Source organism: Lutra lutra, chromosome 7, assembly GCF_902655055.1.
Source record: "Lutra lutra chromosome 7, mLutLut1.2, whole genome shotgun sequence".
In the NCBI taxonomy this organism is placed as follows: domain Eukaryota; kingdom Metazoa; phylum Chordata; class Mammalia; order Carnivora; family Mustelidae; genus Lutra; species Lutra lutra.
The window spans coordinates 56836222-56856934 of NC_062284.1; the positions used below are offsets into that span (position 1 = coordinate 56836222).

A 20713-nucleotide genomic window follows, 5' to 3' on the forward strand; every position below is an offset into this window, starting at 1 on the left:
TCTATATCTTTCCTTTGTCTGTTGCCATGTTGCTTTTATTTTCCCATGAATAAAATTCTTGAAATAGTCTGCACCCATTGCCTCTACTTTTCTCACCTCCCTTTTGCTCCTCAAACCACAATGCCATCTGCCCATACCATTTCACTGAAATTGCCTTCTCCAAAGTCACCCACGACCTTTTCGTTGCTAAATTCATTGGGACACTTTTCAGGCCTTATCTTATTTAACCACACCGTCTCCTTTATCTTGTTTTTCCTTCAGAAAGATATCCATTAGACTGAGGATACTGTACCCAACCAAACATAACTGACCTTGTCCTTATGGAATGCAGAGTCTAGAAGACATAGACATTAAACAAAGAATTACATGATTAATTATTAAATAAATGTAAATGTGATATGCTACAAAGAAAATTTAAATGTTATTATGAGAATAGAGGATCTAACTTAATCTCGAGGGGAAATGGTTAAAAAAAAAAACCTGCAGAAACGACACTTACACTGAGATCTGAAGAACGAAGAGCAGTTCACCCAATTAGAGATGGTGATGGAAAGAACATTCTAGATGAAGAAAACAAGAGCAGGAGCCCTAAGATGGACAGGAGGGTAGACTTGTTTGGCAGCAAAAAAAGGGCAGTATGATTAGATCAAAGAGAATGAGGGGATTCCAGATGGGGCTGGAGATGGGGGCATAGGTGTGAAATCACTCAAAATTTTAGATCATGTTAAAAAAAATTTGGACTGTATCCTAAGAATGATTTGTTTGCATCAAAGCATTTTATTTATTTTATTTATTTATTTTTAAAGATTTTCTCCATTTAGGGACACCTGGGTGGCTCAATTGTTGGGCATCTGCCTTCGGTTCAGGTCATGATCCCAGGGTCCTGGGATTGAGCCCTGCATCAGGCTCCCTGCTTGGTGGGAAGCCTGCTTCTCTTTCTCCCTCTCCCCCCTGCTTGTGTTCCCTCTCTCACTGTGCCTCTCCCTGTCAAATAAATAAAATCTTCCAAAATAAATTTTAAAAATTTAAAAGAGAAGTTAAAAGGGGAAGAATTGTTCCTCAAAGTTATCCTTAATTGATAGAAAAGAAATGAAATGTACTATTCTCTTTCCCAGCCACTACTTTGGGTCTAAAAGAAAAATATTTACGTAAAGAGAGGATAAATATTTATTCATTCATGAGCTAAGCTCCATTACATTTTCTTTTTTATAGTAAGAAATCTATAACTGTGCAATATCCTCTATTTGTCCACGTTTCTCTGCGCTTTTTGGTGTCCGTGCTATCTCGGATTATGAACTCTAGATGGCAGTGATCAAGTCAAGGTTTGTGCTGTGTCTGGACAATGCTACATACATTGCATAATACATAATAAACACTATTTGTAATTATAATAAGGGTGAGTTCTGCAAGAGGTAAACAAGGGTATAAAATTCATCTTCCGTATGGTTATTATTCCATTTATATGAGAAGTCCACTAAATTCACTGAACCATATCAGGCCACATCTGTTTGAAAACCTACCAGTTTTTATGAACATTAAATAAAAATGGTTAGATTTAATGACAATTTATCATATTCATGCAAAAGTAATGAAATGAAAATGTAGTGAAAACGAGGCCGCGCTGGTAAAGTAAGGTGTTTTAAATGTTAACAAGTTCAATGTTTTATTTTTTATCCTCCCAGAAATCAAATATCTGCTACTTAGGCTCCAGAACTTTTTAATTGGAGGCCATTTTCGTTTCAGTGCTGTGTTCTTTCTTGCTTAAGTATTAACCTGAGTAGCACAGATGAAGAAAATATGCCAAACATATTTATACACGAACTTTTCTCACAAAAGCAAGGTTTTTGAACCTGAGGAGAAACTGCTTGGGAGAACAATTTTACCATAAGGAGAAACAAGGAACACAGCCCTTACACAGACTGAAGATAAAGCTGGGGGATGTGGGGAGAGGGAAGCAGACAGGAAGTAAAATAGTTCTTCTAGCTGTATTTTATAGGTGAAGTAAATTCTACTTGGATTAGACCTTCTAAGTTACTATGACAGAGGGTAAAGAGAGGTGGAAAGAAAAGTTTGAGTGACGTTTCTGACAGCAAGCTACAGAAATAACAATTTGACAGAAGAGGCCATCATAAATATAAGATCATCTCAGGCATGAATAGGATTTCCCTTAATGTAAAAAATATGGAGCACATGTAGGATTCAATTTGGGGTGAAGAGAAAGAGCCGGTGGGCAGGTTACCTAGAAGCAAGCTACTGGGGTGGCGGGGGGGGACGTCAAACAACTCTCGTAGCAGTTTAAATATCCCTAGTGAACATTTTTGGAGATTTGGAGGCATTGCTCTCAGTTATTCCTATTTATATCTGTTTCTAGCTTGATTGACTGAGATGACGTATAACCAATAAATAGAGAAGGCTGGGATTTCTATGAATACAAAGTTTGTTTTTGTGCCAGTGCCGAGATCTATTTATCCTTCGGGTAGAGGATAGATCTCCTTCTTGCCTAATCAATACGGACATCACAGATCAACAACAAATCTTCATACTGGCAAACAGACCAGTCAATATCTTATTATTATTTAATAAGAATTTCATTGTCAGTGCGCTGGGAAGAAAAATATTAGTAGAAAAGTCTGCATGTGGTATTATAAATACTGCTCTATTCTAAGGGACAGAAGATGGAGAAGCGCCATGTCGTAAGAAAAATTAGCCTCACATTCTGAGCTTTGGGATCTCCTCAGGAGATAGAGCTGACTAGTCTTATGAGTTGGACCTGGTTAGTTGCCATCTTTGGACTTCAGTTCTCTGTCAGAAAGGTAAAAGGGGTTGACCAAACTTCTCCCCAAAGCTCGCCTTTCTGCATCTGAAATCTACAAGTAAATATCTTATTTTGAATTTACATTAGGTTAAGGATTTAACAATCAGCTGAAACAGGATGACTAACCCATAACGTGTTCCAGAAAAATATGAAATGACATGTTGAAGAGCATTTCAATTGAACAAAACAGATTTGTGTGTGTGCCACTATTGATATACAAATGTTGAATGTGTTTTACTGTATCTACTGAGTGTGATTGATAGGAGATGCCTCAATTTCAAGGTCTGTGAATTTAAGTAAATTATTGTCAGTGGTATCGCTTCTTTAAAAAAAAAAATTATACCCTTACAGAGAAGAGACAAATTGAGACAAGATATACATAAAGCATCAATTTAGCACAAACATCCACTTAAACAGTTGTGAATATATCTGTGAACGTGTATGTGTGTATGTGTATAGAGAGAGATGTGAATATATACGTATGTCTGTGTAGTTGGGAGTTTCTCAGAAAATTTGAGAAGCATTTTTATAATGATTTATGCTTTTCAGAATGCTTGGCATTTCTGTTTTGAAAACAACTTGTCTTCCTTTTCAAAATGTACGTGCTAAGCTGGCTCTGAGGTCAGAGTGAGCTACCTTCACAGGGTTGTGTCGGCTCCCACTCAACGATTCTTCTACAGAAAAGGAGCCAGTGCGGGGAGCGGTGGGGCAGTGAGTTTGAGCCCCATGTTGGGGGTAGAGATTACTTAAATAATAAATAACCCCCCTCCAAAAAAAAAAAAAAAAAAAAAGAGCGATTAGTGGTGCTATTAAGTCTCAAATCTTCAGCCCCTTTTCCAAAACACAACCAAACTGTTGAATGTCTAGCAAGAGAAGGAAAAAAGAGTTTGCCTATTTTGTTTTTGTTTTGTTTTTAAGATTTATTTATTTTTGAGAGGGGGAAGAGAGAGAGAGCACGAACAGGAGGGGGACAGAGACTCTCAAGCTGACGTCATGCTGGGCCTGGGACCTGATGCAGGGCTCCTTCCCGAGACTCTGAAATTACGACATGAGCCAAAGACAAGAGTCAGGCGCTTAACCAGCTGTGCCACCCAAGTGCCCCCAAAGAGTTTCTTTTACTGAAATATTAAATCCTTGCTTTCATCCCCTCCCTTTCTACCTTGGTTGGCCCTTTCTTCCTCCACCTTTCATTCAAATTTCCCTGCTTTGAGACCAAAACATGAGTAAGTTTGGTGCAGAGAGGAAAACCAGCGAAGAGAAAACTTGGCTCCTCTCCCTTGCCTTGCTGTGTTCTCTCCCCTCTCATTTCTGTTTGTATCTAACTTAGATTATGTCTGTTTAAATTCTCTTTATACCCAGGATATTTTAGGTTTGCAGTATTTTTACACCAAATATAAATAGCTTTAAATTTTAAAGCCATCATGTCACAAATATTTTACAGATTAATTTGATTTAAAACATAAATGAATATCAAGTGAGAAAAGCACAAAGGTAGATTTCTCTTTCCAAAACATGTAGGCATCTGCTTTCACCTTCAAAGATTTTTAAAGTTTCTGATAGAGGTCCCTGGAAGTAAGTTCATGTTTAGCAAGATCATACCCAAAAAAGAAAGAAAGGGAAAAAAAAAAAAAAAAAAGGAAAGGATTTGATGGGAGCCCACCCTGGGGCTAATTTAGAAGTTTCCATTTCTGTCATGTCAGATTTGGGGAGACTGAACCCTCACTGAATGCATTGGTCTGACTGTCTCCCAGACTTGATACCCAGGGTTCATGCCTGCAGTTCCTGGCACGGCCATAAATATTCATACCTCTACTAATAATTTGCAAGCCAAATTCATTTGGCTTTTTTCACCCCATCAATCTTATAATTAATAAGGGTGTGCTCTTGTTTCACTTTCCTCCAAAAGAAAAGATAAATGAAATAAAGAGTCATCCTGTAAATTTAAATAGGAGTGCCTCTCACTGATTAAAAGCTGATGCTATCATAGAGTGGGGGAAGAAGAGGCTTCAGCTCTTTCTCTCACTGGTGACTGACTCCGGAGCGGGGTGGGGGGTGGGGTGGGGGGTGGGGGTGTGGATGAGAGCTAAGGAACCATTTCCAGATGTGGCGGCATGAGCCTTGATCTGAAATGCTTGGTTATCTATTAAATAATGCGTAGGAAGACTTCGAGATACTATGTCGAAAGTGAATCGTAGGGGATGTATTTACAAATTGTACTCTTATCTGTTGTTTGGAGAGAGGGACGCTGAGTAGAGCAGGCCCATATCCAGAGCATTCGATTCTAAACAGTCTGCAGATTCTGCCTGCAGCCTAGAAATTTAAAGACATTTTAGAAAGTTGTCAAAATTTAGTGATGACTGTGCCTGTAAAGTGACTGTCTTTGGATCAGAGTGATAGCTGCATTTCTAAATCTAATTGTCAAGACGTGGTCTCCACAGAAACACTGACGGAGGCGTACAGACAAAGTGACTTAACAAATAAATCATGGTACATAGGACATGGTGTAAATTGTCTGTTCCCATTGGATTTTCTAAGGTCATTTATAGCAAAGCAGGAAAATCAAACTGAACATAATTTAGAAATAAAATTTTGATAATTGAACTAAGTAACTTGAACTTGTCAATCACCTGTGACCTTACTCTATTTACACTTCACTTGAACATTCTAAAGTCCTAAGGCCGGTGGATAAGCTTCAGATACAAACAGCCACCCTCGCTCTGTTCTGGGGGAGGGGGGTGGTTTATCACTCCTTCTGAACAGATGATTTCATCTGTATTAAAATTAAGAGACTTGGATAAATAAGTGGAAAAAGCTTAACTTTGTAGTTAATATTTGCCTCTGAACTTTTCTTTAGGGAGACTTACCTTAAAGATGCGAAAGTGTGGTGTGTGTGTGTGTGAGTGTGTGTGTGTGTGTGTGTGTGTGTGTGTGTGTGTGTGTTGGTTAGTTTGTTTTAGGAACTCCTGTCACCTGAGATATTCTTGAGACAACCCCCTGCTTCCACTTAATTATGTGAAGGTGGTACGAGGGGAGGTCAGGCACTCCTAGTGTTTTGTTTTGTTTTTTAAGATTTTATTTATTTATTTGACAGACAGAGATCACAAATAGGCAGAGAGGCAGGCAGAGAGAGGGGAGAAAGTAGTCTCCCTGCTGAGCAGAGAGCCCGATGTGGGGCTCGATCCTAGGACCATGAGACCATGACCTGAGCTGAAGGCAGAGGCTTTTACCCACTGAGCCACCCAGGCGCTCCACTCCTAGTGTTCTTTATCCTTAAAGCTTGTGTACAAGTGTCTTGATCTATAAAAGCCTGTTATGTTCATGGCAATCCTTTTAAAATGTCTGAGCACAGCTTATACCTTAATTTTTACACCTAATTCTATGAGACTGTAATGACACATTGGATTTACTGACCAAAAAAAAAAAAAAAGCCTTCCTGTAGGGACATTTGAAAAAGGGGAGTAACTAGGGCAGCTGGATGGCTCAGTCGGCGGAGCATCTGCCTTCCGCTCAGGTCATGATCCCGGCGTCCTGAAATCGAATCCTGAGACTGGCTCCTTGCTCAGCAAGGAGCCTGCTTCTCCCTCTGCCTGCTGTACCCCTGCCCCCGCTCATGCTCCTGCTCTCTCTCATTCTGTCAAATAAATACAATGTTCAAAAAGTACTACTAATAAAATAGGTGTGCTTCTCCCTCAGTTACCCCTAAGTCAGACTGGGCCTCTTTCTAACCTCTTTCTAACGCAGTCAGTCAGCGGTGGCCGTACCTACCGCAGTCAGTCAGCGGCGGCGTTGAGACTGAGCTGAGCGCCCCCAGAAGACAAGTGCCACAAGCTGGGACTCCAAGACACCTTTGCAAGGAGTTCGCTGTTGCTTTAGGGGATGTGAGTCTCGATCTGTGCAGGTCCCTCCCTGGGGAGGATGGAGGTAATTGGCTATTCCTCACTCTCCCCCGAGCTGGGAGGGTTTTTTAAAAAAATCTATTACCCTGTTGGGTAATAGAATCCCTTTCCTCTCTGACACTTCAAAAGCAGAATTAGACCCACCTAAACCTTGTGGGGGCTTTCTAGGTCTTCACTCTTGCTCTCCTAAGTCACCAACAGAACACAGTTTTTCTACAGGGGAGCTGTGAAGGATGGCAGATCTAGGGATGACAGAAGAACTTGGGGGTGGGGGGTTCTGATAGTCACCCCTTCTCTCCTTCCAAATCTGCTCATAGACCCAGAGGCAGACCTTCTTTTCATCCTCGGTGCCACCCCAGGTCATACTGAGGCCCTGATGCCCCCCTCCCAGCAAAGGCTGCTGCAGGGGCTGGTGCCAGAGCAGAGCTGGCCCCAGCCGGGCCACCTTCTTGATTTTTAAAAGGTGCTGGAGGCTAAACACTTAAGTTCGGGCTAGGCTCTTGGGATCACAGAATTTCTCACCTGCTCAGGACCTGAGGACTAGATGGCTTCCTAATTCTCTTTGCAGCCGGGGAAGGCCAAGAGCATGGGGGAAGAGGAAGGCGAACATCTACCCCCCGCACCCCACGCCCCTGCCAATGGGTGTCCTCCCTAAGACCCAGAGCTGTATGGGCCGCAGAGATGCATACCCCCGCCCCACCCTGCAAGGAGTTCCGGGGGCGGGGGCACACCAGCTGTGCTCCTCCTCAGCCAAGGAGACTGGAAGGGTTTTACAAATAAGCTTTTGGTGTTGTTTGATGTTCTTCCCTTCTCTCTTTGAAGGCTTGGCGGCCAAGGTCGGTAGGAACAGGGTAGGACTGAGTCAGAGAAGAGATAGTCATTGTGAGTTTTGTGGCTATTTCTGTAGACATGTGCCTAGATCACCTTGCATGTTTGTAGAAGGAGGTGGGGGTAGGGAGTAGAGACAGACAGAATGCACGAAGCTAGGGAACTAGAGACTGTAACTTGAGTCAGAGACACACCAGACCCCAAGTACTGCTGCCTCACCTTGCCCGCACATCTGCAACACACCCCTCTACCTCAGGGGTCCAATGTAAGCCTTTTTATGCATCAGCCCTAAGAACATTCTTTGTTTCCCCAGGATGCAGAGAGGGAAGCCGGTGGGGGGGAAAGTGGGGCTAAAGTGGCCCTTGAGGCTGGAGTGGCAGGTGACAGAGGGGCAGGCAAGAGAGCTGGGCTCTGGGGTGTCTGGCTGGGCTGCCCAGTGCTCACCCCTCCGCCCGCAGGCCCACCTGCCTTCAAATCCTTCATCTTGAGAACACAGGACTTCCTTCCACTGATTTGGCTTATTTTCTATATGAAGGGAAATTATGACTCATATTTTTATTTTTCAAAGTCGCATTTACCTGAGAGTGTCTACCGAGCGTGAATGGAGAGCTAAGAAGAGTTTGGATAATTCCCAATAAAAACTACCATGAATGACAATTTGTGTTAGAACTAAAACCGCGTTACTTTTGGACAGCAACCAGGATTGGCTCTGTATTGGGATAGAAATAATCCTCCTGATATATTCCTATGTATAGGTTTCTTAAAGGTCCCACTTCTGCTGATTTCAAAAAGTGAATGGGCTGAAGTAGCCCAAGAGCCTACGTCTGTGTCAGTGTGTTGTAGAGAAATACTTCGGACCTAATGGATCTCCCTGAAATCCACAAAGACAGGCAACATAGAGGCGGGGAAAGGGAAATTCACATTAGCTAGGGCAGAGATGACAAAAGGGAAGAGGGAGCTAGAGAGAAAACAAGGAGAGGTGGAGAGAGGAGAAGGAGGGAGAAGGGGGCGGGGAGAAGGGGAGTAGGGAGGAGGGGGCGGGAGAGACACAGAGATTTTCACACGTGCAGACCGAGGGCTTTGAAGCCTTCGACCCCGACCCCCAAACCCGAGTGCATCTCACAAAACAGGTTCGGCTCGTATTTCAGGCGGTCTCCTAGCCATGCGTCCATGGTCCCCGGGGCTCTAATTCACTCCTGCCCTCTCTGCACAATGACATTCGAACCTGGGAAAATAATTGCATTAGAGCAGATTACTTATAACCAATAGTTATCCGTCTTTTTCTGTTCGACAGGAGTCTATTAAACTCAGCACAGTCATTACCAGCTGAGCTCTAGAGCGCGCCTTCATTAAGAAAATTAAAATCATACTTTTGAATCTAAGCAAAGCCTGCGTAGGTCTCGAGAGCCTGCGTCTAACCCCGACGTTCTGGTAAGCCTGATTTTCCCGCGAACCAATCTCTGCTTTTTGGATACAGTAGGTCAGGGCGGAAAGATTGAGTGTGATGACAATTACTTGAAGATAGGGATGTCTGAGCTCTGTAAGTACCATCTTTCTTCCCAGCCCCTTACCCCCTCCCCCCGCCACCTTCCCTCTGGCGGATCTTTTCTCAGGCACTTTCCAGTTAAAGGCACCACACCTGTGCAGGCGTGACCGGGGATCTGGGGAGCCCTGTGGGTGGCTGAGGCTGTGGGTGGGGGACAAGGAAAGGTGTGGGTTCAGGGCCCGGGGAAGCCAGAAGGGGGAACTTCCCCAGCTGACGTCTGTGGCCAGAGGCCCGCTCTAAGTGCATGTGTTTGACACACTCACACACACACATGCAGACACACAAAGGGGGGGGCAGACTGCCCCCCTTCTTTGCATTTCACACTCGATCCGGGACCAATGTGGCCTATGAGCCTTTTGTCCAACCAGGCACGGAAGCCTGGCCCCGGGACTGAGCTGGCAGCTGCATTCAGACCAGGATCCTCGGTCTCTCTGGCCGAATCTTCGTCCTCTGGGGACCTATTTGGGTTTCCTCCTTGGCTCCGCTGGAGCCTCAGCTCGAGGTGCGCCTTGGAGACTCAGGGTGCAGAATCGGCCCAGCCTCTCCCTCTCCTGCACCCCAGCTAGGAGAGGAGGGCACAGGTGGGAAATACCGACTGGGGAGGGAGGGCGAAACCCCCTTCCTCCCCTCCGCGAAGCCTCAGGGTAACATCTCCCGTTGCTCCAGCAGAGGTGGGATCTCCAACTCCACTTTCTACTGGAAACATCACCCGGCAGGAGAGCTGTCTGCTCAGTTAGGAGGGGGCGCTTTTGCATTGATTTTCTGTGGCATCTGGAAATTCGCAGGGCTTGAAGAATAATTTTTAGCATGTTTTGTTGTGGTGGTTGTTAGCCACTGCCCTTTGTCTCAACATTTTGCTTTTTATAATGTTAATTTCTGTGTCTTTCTCTGAAAGGTCTGCCCAACTCAGGGCTTTCAAGAAAAACACAATGGCTTTTGCACATTTTCGGGGTGTCCTCTCCCTGGGCTCTAGGAGCAGGGAGATGCTGCTTTTTTTTTTCTTTTGTCAGAATGCCCAGTAATAGAGTTCTCCACCTCTCTTTCTCTATGTCTAATGAGGGCTTTGAGGTTTATTAGGGGAAAATAGCACACACCCCCTCAGCCCTCAAATACAGGATTAGATGGAGTTTACTTGAAAGTGTATAATATTGTTGTTCCTTGGCAAGTGTCCCCTTCTCTTTTCCATAATTTCTATCTGACACCAAAGCCTACAAAATTCAAGTGATGAAAGTCAGAGAATACATGTGGACAAGTGAACATCTTTTATATCTCCACAATTTTCAACTCGCTGAGCTGGTGGATTTTTTTTCTTAATTTTTTTCCAGGGGAAAAGAATATAAAGCAAATGCACCTTCGTCGTTTTAACATTTAGTTCTCATCAAATGTAGACGCATCATTCGATTTCTTTTTCCTGTGTAGCAAAAGATGAGGAAATCAGAAACAAACAGCAGCTTTCTAACAGCAGGAAATCCAAGACTTTCGGCAAGGTTTTCTTCTCTTCTGTCTTCCCCCTCTTTCTTCTTAAAGCAAAACAAAAGCAAAGATAAAGAAGGAAGAAACACCATTCCTCACGGAGAGTTTATTTTGTTGCCACAATACAGGGGTGGAGACAGTTAACGGCTATTTGAAATGATAATGCTTAGTGATCCCATTCATTTAATCATAATCTTCAAGTGGTTTAAGATTAATGGCAAGAGGTGTCTTCAGTCTCTTCCTAAGGACCTTTGCATTAATTTACGTAGAACATTGACCAGACTGTCAGTGTCTCCAAATTTCATTAAGTCAAACTGAGACAAATACAATGAGATGTTCCCATTTTCTTCATCTGTGAGAGTATCTTACTGGAAATGTCGCTGCTTGGATTCAACTGCACTGGGGACACCTGCTTTCTTTTCTTTATTCTGGGTAGATAAATACAGATACATAAAATATGTGTTTTATAGATACATAGGTATTTACATGAACCAATATTGTTTGCAGATAGCTTCCCTTCCACTTCGGAGCTTAATGAAGACCTTTCCAAAAGTCAACTTCAGTGGCAGGTAGCAGGTTCTGCTGCCCCCCAAGACCACGATTTCTCTTTAAGGGCAGTTTGAACTCCTTGAACTTTTTCACAACCGACCAAAAAATAATCATAATAATGAGAACAACTTGGAGTATAAATATTTAATTTACCTCCGTTGTCACAATAGCCCCAGTAATTCTTCAAATCACACCCCGACTGGAGGCAGCCCTTCCCGGGCGCGAAGACCGGGGCCGCCTCTGCCTCGCCCTAGAAGCGCTCCTTCCCTGACGTCCTCTAGTCCCCGACCCGGTTCGGAGCATCCCCAAAGAGGAGGGGTTGGAGAAGATGTGACACAGGGCGGTTCTAGGGAGAAGCGAGGGGGAAAGAGCAGCTTCTTCAAAGAGGAACTCCTGGTAGCCTGGCAAGAGATGAGCGCGTCAGGAGACCCACCTTTCCCCTGCCGCTCTCCCTGCCTTCCTCGGCGCCTCATTTTTGAGCAGTTTCCACAAAATCCCGAAATCCGGTAACTTGAAAAAGCAGACCCCCCCCACCCCCACTCCCTACACACTAAAGTTGTTCCTCCTCGCAGATCCACACTCGGGGCGGGGTGGGGGGGGCGGTCCTAGCTGCGGTCAGAAGACTTTCCCGAGTCGGGGCTGCTTTGCCAGCGCCTCTCCCAGGAGTAGAGACTGGCGGGGACGTGGCCGCGCCTGCCCGCCGGAGCCTGCCCCGGCTCGCGCTACCTGCGCGCCCTCGCCTTCGAGGGGTCCCGAGTCCGCGCGGGGTAACTGGCAAACCGAGAAGACGCCTGTGCGCGCCACAACGGCTGAAAAAATAACCAGACACTCTCAAACCGTGCGCGCCTCACACTTGCACTGGACGTGAAGCACTAGAGGACGATCAAGTGTCAAAGACATTGGCGGTTTATTTGGGGGGCACTTCAGCTACCCTTTCCGTTTCCAGCAAAATTGAGAAGCAGCGGGGAAGAAAGACTGGGAACACGAGGGGAAAGACCGTGTGTGCGTGCGCGCGCGCGCATAGGTAGGGAAAGAGGTGACAACTTTTAAACACATTCTCTAATTTGGGGGGAAAAAAACAGTCGAGGACCAGTATTTCTTTGCAATGTAGGGAAGGGTCGTTCAAGACGAGGAGCTGAATTCCGAAAGCGAGTCTTCAGGACTTTACTGAAATCGTGCGAGTTCCTTGGGAGTTTTGTTTTGCGAAGCTGCAAACTATTGTTTTGTATTAGCCCCTTTCCCCAATCAGAGATCCATTAAAAAAATAATAATAACTTCTACAGCCTCTATCAAACACGTTTCCTTATACTTAGAGTCTGGAGTTTGGCAGAAACAAATCACAGCAAAAAAAAAAAAAAAAAAAAAAAAAAAAAAAAAAAAAAAGAAAGAAAGAAAAAAGAAAAAGAAAAGAATTTAGAGAAAGGAAATGTGTCCCTTTCCTAGTCAATTGATAGTTTATTCCCCGGAGACCAAGTGAAGGTTGGGGTTCCTTCGTACTTTATTATTTTTAATCATTTATTCATTTACATGCTCGGCCTTGGAAAGCTATTCCCCTGCCGCGGGGTTTTGCTGCAGAACCGAGGTGGGGGTGGTGAAAGGGAATCAGTACTGGGGAGGGGGTTTCGGAAAAACCACGATTTGCTTCGCAGAGGGCTGACCCACCGCCGTCTACTCCGCTCGCCAGCAGGGGGCGCTCTGATGTTATAGGTGGACGTGACAGCCCAGCCGCTCAGAGCTCCGAGGACCGGTTTTGCAGTTTCGCGCAGCTGCAAAAGGAAGGGGAGGAGGGATTGAAGGTCCAAAACCCTCCACAGCTATTCCATTTGGGTTTTTTGCCCTCTGTTCGAAATGTACCTACACCTCACTTTCCCTGCCCACCTCGCTCACTGCAACCCCCTCCCCACCAACCTCTTTCATGGGCATCTATGCAGCTCCTGTGTAATCTCTCTCCCTGGCTTTGAAATATACATTAATGCAACTTATTAAATGCGACGATGAATAGTCAACATTTTTTTCGCCTGTTAGTTCCGCTGATCCAAGCAGGATTTATTTGCAGATCTCACATCCCGGAGCCATAATGCTTGATTTTTTTCCCCCTTAAATAAAATTGGTCAAATGTTGACAACCTTTAAGCCAATCTAACACTCAAGATTAGTGATGGGAAACTAATGAGAAAATATCAGATCGCCCGGCCTGAGGGCTGCCAATTAAATCTTCGCTGATTGAAAAATAAAAGCGGACTTGGGGTGTGAGCCCAGCTCAAATTCAACTATTAATTTAACATGTTGCCCTGGTCTGTGCCTTCTCTCAACTGCTTCCCGTAACACAGCTTCCTCTTCTCCCATCCTTCAACCTAAAAGCCAAATGTTATTTCTCGGAATATTTCAAGAGGTCCAAATCAGGATGATCATTTCTTACACGGTAAATATTAGGCCTGTAAGCAATATGATTTAACTAATTAGAAAATTTACATCATTAAGTCTCGGGGAGAGAAAAAAGAGAAACAAATCTGCCAGTCATTTTAAAGGAGACAGGCACTATTGAAGTGTGAAGAAATCGGCTCTAATTCAAAAAGGCAATCGGGCAGAAAAAGCCCTCAACATTACCCTGCTAGTTATTAATCAGAAAGGGCCCTCTCCCCCCACCCTACCCTCCTCCTCTCAGCACTGAGTTTAAGTTCGGTTTTTTGCCAGTGGCCCATGTCATATTTATATTGAGGTTTTTGTCCGCTAAAGGATTAAAACTTGAAAATGTTTCAATATGAAGAAAACAGAATCCTCAAAAGGAAAAATATTCGCAGGATCACCTCTCTTCCAGACAAGCAAACCTGTTGTGATCAGCAATTCTCACCCCCCTCCTTTATTTTTTTTCCCCATTCTTTCATTTTTTTCCCTTCCCATTAAGTTCCTATTTTGAAACCTGCTTGGTGAGAACTAGATAGTCTTTGTGTTCTGCTCCCCTCCCCCTCTGTTCTTACACCCCTCCTTCCTCCAAAGCAAGAAACTTACACTGAAAGCTGAAAAGTACAAATACATTAACAAAGCCCCACTCACTTGACAAAAAGGCCAGGGTCTAGGCTTACACATCAGGCATCTAAGCAAAGGGGGATCAATTGGGTGGGGCTACAGACAAAAGATGATGAACTAGAAATTTCCCCCATCTATGTATAATATTTGATAGTGTGGTTAAAGGGGGGAAAGACAGGTAGGTGTGAATAATTTTAAAGTGTACTGTGGTGATGGACGGCTTTTTCTCCATTCCCCACTTCTCTATTGAGTTTAAAACAGCAGCCTCATTATATCTAGGTGCCCCTTCCCATCATACTCTTACTCAAGCCCTTGGTACACCACACGCATAGCCCTCTCCCCAGTCTTCACATTCTCAGCAAATTAACAGAAGGGGGAAACTAACTGCAAAGGAACTTTAAGAGCAGCTCTATTTGGAAATTCAGGCCCTTCCTGGCATCTCTCAGGACTTGTTCCTAAACAGACATTGGGTTAAAAAAAGAAGAAATTAATAGCAAGCCTTAGATATTCGATTTCCCTTCATTATTATTTCTTTTTAAATTACAAAGAGGTCTCAAAGGCTCATTTTTCCACCTTAGCCTATTCTCCTCTTCTTAGGTTCCATTCTAGCCTCATTTTCTTATCTTCCTCTCTGTCTTACATCCTGAAAGTTTCACTACCTTGCTTCCTACCAAATCCCTGGGCCTGGAATTCTCAAGTCAGGGCTTCTGTGGGCCTGGGGCAGCTCCCCAACGTTAGTTCAATGCCATTCTCCACCTTACCAGATTTCAGCTTTGCAGGAGAGAGCAGTAGCAGACCTGGGCTATTAACACACCACAGTTAATTCTCTGCGGGAACTTTTACTAGGTGGGACGTGTGGAAGGAGAAAACATCTGTAAACAGTGAGCACTCCTGAGGGTAGGGAATGAGCTCTGACACAGAGGTCAGAACACATATAAAATATGGCAGAATTTGTGAAAGAGTTCAGAGTTAAATTTTGGCTAAATAAGGAGAGGAAGGAGAAAAGGGGGGGATGCTGGAAAGAGTCTAGAGTGCTCCCCCAAATGCTGCTGCTTTCCTGGCCGTCACAGAGCAGATGGGAGTCGAACATGCTCTTCTTTGAAAACATTAGAGTAAAATGGACACTTCTGTCACTTTCGGGAGGCGGGACACAGAGAGGTGAAAATATACAAGACAATGGCCTCTGGCCCTGGAGGGCTCCCCTGGAGGGCTCCCCACCCTGTGCCCCGTCCCTCTCGGAACACTCCTTACCTTTGTTGCTGGGATTTGATCTGACACACTGGATATTCCTGGACTAGATTCTCTGGGAGGAAAAAGACCATGAGAATCAACCGGTCTCTTGCATCTACTCCGAAGTCAAGAAGTATTACAATAAAATTTACAGCGCCTTTAACAACTCGCAAGTAAAGCATTAAAATTCTCTTTAATTGAGAAAATATTGATTTTTAAGTGTAGAAAAGGCAAAATCGTAATTTAGCTGCAAACTTTCAGGCGAGAATATAGCGTATTATGTCCCCGTATTATGGATCCACCCTTTATACCCACGCAATATCACATCTTTAATTGCGCTACTTTATGAAGTGATAAAGACAAAAGATAACCCGACTTTAGCAAAGGCTAAACAAAAAAGAGAGAGAGGACCTAGAGTAATTTCCTTTTCCAGTTATTTACAAAAGAATTGTCTTTTTTTTTTTTTGAAGCAGAAAAAAAAAAATGCCCAAAGGGGAGGAAAGAAATAAAAGGAACGGAAAACCACAGACCAGTTTAAAAGCAACTCACATTAGTAAATCCGTTGATATTCTTTAGCAAAGGAGGAATGAAGCCAACGCATTTTGAGAAAATGCATTCACGGCAAAATTGCATCCTCCTTTAAACGAAACAAACCTGGGTCTATTTTCTTACTTTACTCCCAGTCCTTTTTGGGGGAGGGGGGGGCAGAATCTATTGGTGGATAGGAAAGGGAAAGAAAAATCAGGCTTTCTATGTTATTTCTGTATCGGTTTTTGGTATTATAGAGGAGTAAAGAAGTTTTTGTGTGGTGGTTTTTCATTGATCAGTCACTCTGAGCTAATGTAATTATCCTCATCAATAGGAGGCTGCAGAGAGAATCATTATGTGGGTGACATTGATAAATGATCGCCCAGGAACGGCCCTCTCGCGGGCAGCCCCCCACATCTGACCCTCCCACACACACAATGTAGTCATAGAAACACCTAGAGAACCTCGAGCACCGCCGCGAAGGGGCAAGAGAGGGAAGAAAAGCCTCGGGCGGCCGAGGTGGGGGCGGGGGCGACCGGGGGCGGCCAGTCCCGGATCCAAACCAGTCCCAACGACAAAAACAGCCAACCGCGGGGAGCTAGGAGGGCGTTGCGGCTGGGAGAATCCCCCTTCCCAGCAGCGAACCCTCCCACAGTTGCTCACAACAAAGTGAAAATCCGCCCTCCAGACGGACCCATTCCTCCACACCTTTTCCCATGTGCGACCTCACCACCAACAACATCTGATGTTTGCCGAGACACACATTCAAATAGGTTTCTCCAAAGGAGTTAAATAATTAGGTTACGAAACCTGTAGGCATCTCATTCTCACGCGGGTTCCCCCGTTCAAAAAACCCCAAACCAACCAACCAAACCCATCTGAACAAAGGCAGCAGCTGGGTGCCCCCCCTTAGGTGCCCACCCCCCAGTTATTCACTGGGCGACCCCTTCCTTCCTTTCTCTACACCTCCTAACTCGGAGCCTCTGACGATGAGATAATGGATTTTGCAATTGTTCCTGTCGGGGGGGGGGGGCGGGGAACCCCTACCGAACCCCATGTTTTCATCTTTTGACTGTTTTATTTAAGCCAATGGGAAAGTATTGAGAGCAGTAATTGATTCATAATGATCTATAAATCGATGTGGGAAAGCGGGGGTGGGGGTGGGAGTGGAGGTGTACGAAGAGTAAGGGGGGGGGGGAGCGATGCTGTTTATTTATTTTATTTCCAAAGCTTCAACTAAAGTAGCTTTGACACTGTTGGGGCTGGAGGGGAGGAGCTGTTGGGCTCTGCTAGATCATCCATCATCGCTGTCACCCAGAGTCTGCCCCGAGGAGCCGTAGACGCAATCTCCCTTCTGTCTCTACACCGAAACTATTAATATTAAAACCTCCCTTCAAACACTGCCCCGACGGTCTCCATTCTCATCACAGTCTGACCGGCCTCCCCCATCAGACCTGGTTTCCCCCTCCCCGCGGCCCGCAGCTCCGTCCCAGCCCCGGCCCCGCGGAGGGAGCTCGACGACGCGTGCGACACCCCGAGTTGATTACTGCCACCGTTAGGAGCCCCCTCCCGCCGCCCCCCATCAATTTGAAGCACGTTGGTCTACCTCTAACACCGCGCAAAGGGAAGGCCGGGGGAGGGCAGGGGCAGCGGACGAGGTCTGGGAGAACCTGCCCACGCCCGCCGCCCCGGCCCCCGGCGCAGCCTCCTCCCCGCCTCGGGGCGCGCGCACGTCCGCACCGAGCCTGCTCCTGGGGGCCGCGGCGGCCGACAGAGCTGCGGAGCGAGGGCCCCTCGGCCGCGTCCAGACACCAGCCCTTCCAACACGGTAGCTAGTTGAGGCAGAGCAGCCTCCTTACCAAACTGCTGGCCTGCAAGACTAATGGGGAACTTGCGGGGATCCCGGTCTAGTCCCTTTGAAGGAAGGTCCCTCCTCTGACAGCTGTTAGAGATATTAGCCACATTTCCCTTCCCAAACCTGCTCCGGGTTAACAGGCCCACCGGGGACGGGAGGGGCAAGGAGGCCAGGAGGGTCCTGAGGTCCCTTCCCCACCAATCTAACTAGGGTGAGCTGCAGAGAGTTGGGGGGCGGAGGGCACGCGGACCTGGAAGTGCTGACCTGGGTGGTGGGAGGGAGATGGGGTGGATGGAAGACACAGACTTTCCTGGTCTTTTCTTTTTCCGTTTAAATGTGGCTTCTTGCTCAATTCCCAACCCTTAACAGATGGCGACTGCAGTTCTCTCAGAATTTCTTAAAGAAAGGGAAACCTTTGGAATTTATTTCTGCTTTTGCTTTTCCATATAAATAAAAAGTGTTTTTATGTTACTCTTGTTTTGGAGAACATAAGCAATTTTATTCAGACTACAGTATTTCCTTTAACACTATATGGTTGTCAAAACACCATTCCCAGTTTCTTTGCTTTTGACAGCTGAGTCTTTCTTAAATATACCCAAATCGGAACTCTTTATACTAAATAGTAAACCCGAGATAGGAGCAAATGCCTTCTGAGGTGGTATAAAAAAAAAAAAAGCATTATAAAAATTGGACAACTCTACTACCTCTTGGTCTTAGCATATGGGGGTGGGGGGAGAAAATGCAAACAAGTATTATTACAATTATCTCCAAATATTGAAGAAGGTTAAGGTTAACATGATTTATATAAGTATCTAAGCCTGACATGATTTTATTCATTAAAACCAAGGGTAGAGAGCTTTGGGATCTCAACTTTGACGAAATAGCTTAATAATAATTTAATTAAATACTTCCTAAACATGAACCATTACCAAGTAAACTCTGCAGCATGTACTGTACTGAAAGGAAAGGAAGAAAAACTTCTCCAAACATTTTTTTTTTCTCCAGCGGATGTGAGTTAATTTGCAAATACAGACCTTTACCTAAAAGCATTTAAAGTAAAAATATACAAATATTTAAATTTAAATTTTGCAAAAAAACTCCTCGTATGCTGGGATAACAAAAGTGAGAGGGAAGCTCTTTTCTAAGTGGCATAGAATTATTCCGTTAACGACCAACAATCAGCTTGTGTCAGAAGTGTTATTTTTACATTGAAAAAGCAGCCTATCAAGCTGATAGATGTTTATAAAAAAAAAAAAAATCTACCTAAAAAAAAAAAAAAAACCACAAAACAATAGAAATTTATTTCCTTGTTTCTTTATATACAACTTCCATTGATGTTTTCTGCAATGGGAAGATGGCAGAAGTCCAAGTGAGACACAAACTTGGATTTCCGAGCTGGTGAACTATTTTCCCCATCAAGCTGACATCACAGAACTAGTTTTATATTATCTCTTCTACACATAGGGTTAAAAATGTAGGTGTTTCAAAATTCCAGGAAGAGTGTATTTATTTTAAAAATCGAGGGGGCATGCAAACACCTCACACTTTTTTTTCACTTTGCACACTTTATCAGGCATTGTTTGTACAGTACCAGCAAGCCAGTAACAGATTTCTAGGAATGTTGTGTGATACTCTGAAAATGGCATTATATTGCCTGTTTTGCTGTTTAGAAAAAAAATTTACGTTTAGTCATCCAATTCATCACACTAGCGTGTCTGCACGTGGAGGTGTCTGAAATAAAAAGACATCATAACAAAATTTATATTAAATATTAATGATTAATCTTTTCAACTCAGGATTTCAAACTCCATAGAAGTTGTTTACTCATCTATGAACATCTATATGTAAATTTTAATTTACATATTCAACAGTATTTTAGTAAGTAAGACAGAGAAAAAACACAGGCAGATGAATTATCTTTGAGCACAGACGTTAGTTATTTCCTATGATGTAAAATTAACCCTGAAAAAGCCCTTTATTCCGGCAGAGGATGAACACGGAAAGCTTTATCGGAAAGTACTTTTTTCAACATCATGCATCTAAAAAGGAGGTTAGACATATTGAATGAAGGTAATCTTTCAACCCAGCTCATCACACAACACACACACACACACACACACACACACACGCACGCACACGCAAATTCATACCTTTAGAAGTTCTCTGCTGGTGGAATTTCTAAGCTAAATATATACTAACCACTACAGAAGGTTCCCTTAAAAATTATTGGTGAGTTTCGAATATGGCCAACTTCTGGGGAACGAAACCACTACCTACTTGTAATACGGTAGAAAGAGTAGGCACTGTGCAACCTTGCCTTAAAACTATGAAAAACACAAAAGCCTAACAAAAAATCAAAAATGAAATATTTATTACCGCATTTTGTGACTTAACACCTTTTTTTTTAACATAACGTCACAGTCCTCATACAAGTATTTTAATGTAAATTTGACAAAGCTTAAAGGTAACAGCATTTTCTTCTAGTGAGGAACACGTGCTGAGAAAAGAATTCATGGACATACAATACCAATTCCACAGCAGATCTGATACTAGCAAAAACATTCTTTTTTTTTTTTTTCAATTGAGGTAAACACATAGAATATCTAACATGAAACAATTAATAGACCGAACTCTGTACGAAGTTTGAAGTTTGTTACAGTATTCTCTTGCTCCTTTTTATCCCCCAAGCTTTGAGTTTCTGATAAAGTCCTAGTTGTGGTGCTAGGACCATTAATAACTTTCTTGTGTTGAGGAAAGCTGCCCAACTTGAGATTGTTTTGTCCACAGCCAAGGCTTAGAACTCCTGGAAGAAGCTCCTGCTCGGTCTTTAAATCTTCACTGGCAAGCTCTTTGAAGAAGAGTCCCCCAAAATAAGAAGAAGAATTGGCTTATGAAGCACAAACTATAAAGATCTGTTTGAAACTAAAGGACACATTTATGGAGGAACAAAGGCCGGGCATGAAAACA

The 20713-nt window shown here is 44.0% G+C and overlaps 1 protein-coding gene and 1 long non-coding RNA gene across 10 annotated transcripts in view; both read right to left on the minus strand.

Annotated features, from left to right (window-relative positions):
- Positions 1–10682: 10682 nt before the first annotated feature.
- Positions 10683–17930, minus strand: LOC125104355 (uncharacterized). 6 transcript variants are annotated; one of them, XR_007128648.1, is made up of 6 exons: positions 15913–16493; positions 15385–15436; positions 12770–12873; positions 11834–11916; positions 11261–11453; positions 10683–10986 (listed from the first exon to the last, which is right to left on the minus strand). It is a non-coding gene; the product is annotated as an uncharacterized LOC125104355 (long non-coding RNA). The 6 variants fall into 6 exon arrangements; XR_007128646.1 differs by lacking the exons at positions 10683–10986; positions 11261–11453; positions 11834–11916 and adding an exon at positions 17751–17930 and having other exon boundaries at positions 12552–12873; positions 15913–16000; XR_007128647.1 differs by lacking the exons at positions 10683–10986; positions 11261–11453; positions 11834–11916 and adding an exon at positions 17498–17586 and having other exon boundaries at positions 12552–12873; positions 15913–16000.
- A 2170-nt stretch (positions 17931–20100) lies between these two features.
- MEIS2 (Meis homeobox 2) overlaps positions 20101–20713 on the minus strand; it is a 208779-nt gene continuing 208166 nt past the window's right edge. For all 4 annotated transcript variants that reach the window (XM_047737007.1, XM_047737004.1, XM_047737006.1 and 1 more), the window contains one exon: positions 20101–20713. This exon is cut by the window's right edge and continues 819 nt beyond it. The gene's annotated coding sequence lies outside the window, so the exon portion shown is untranslated.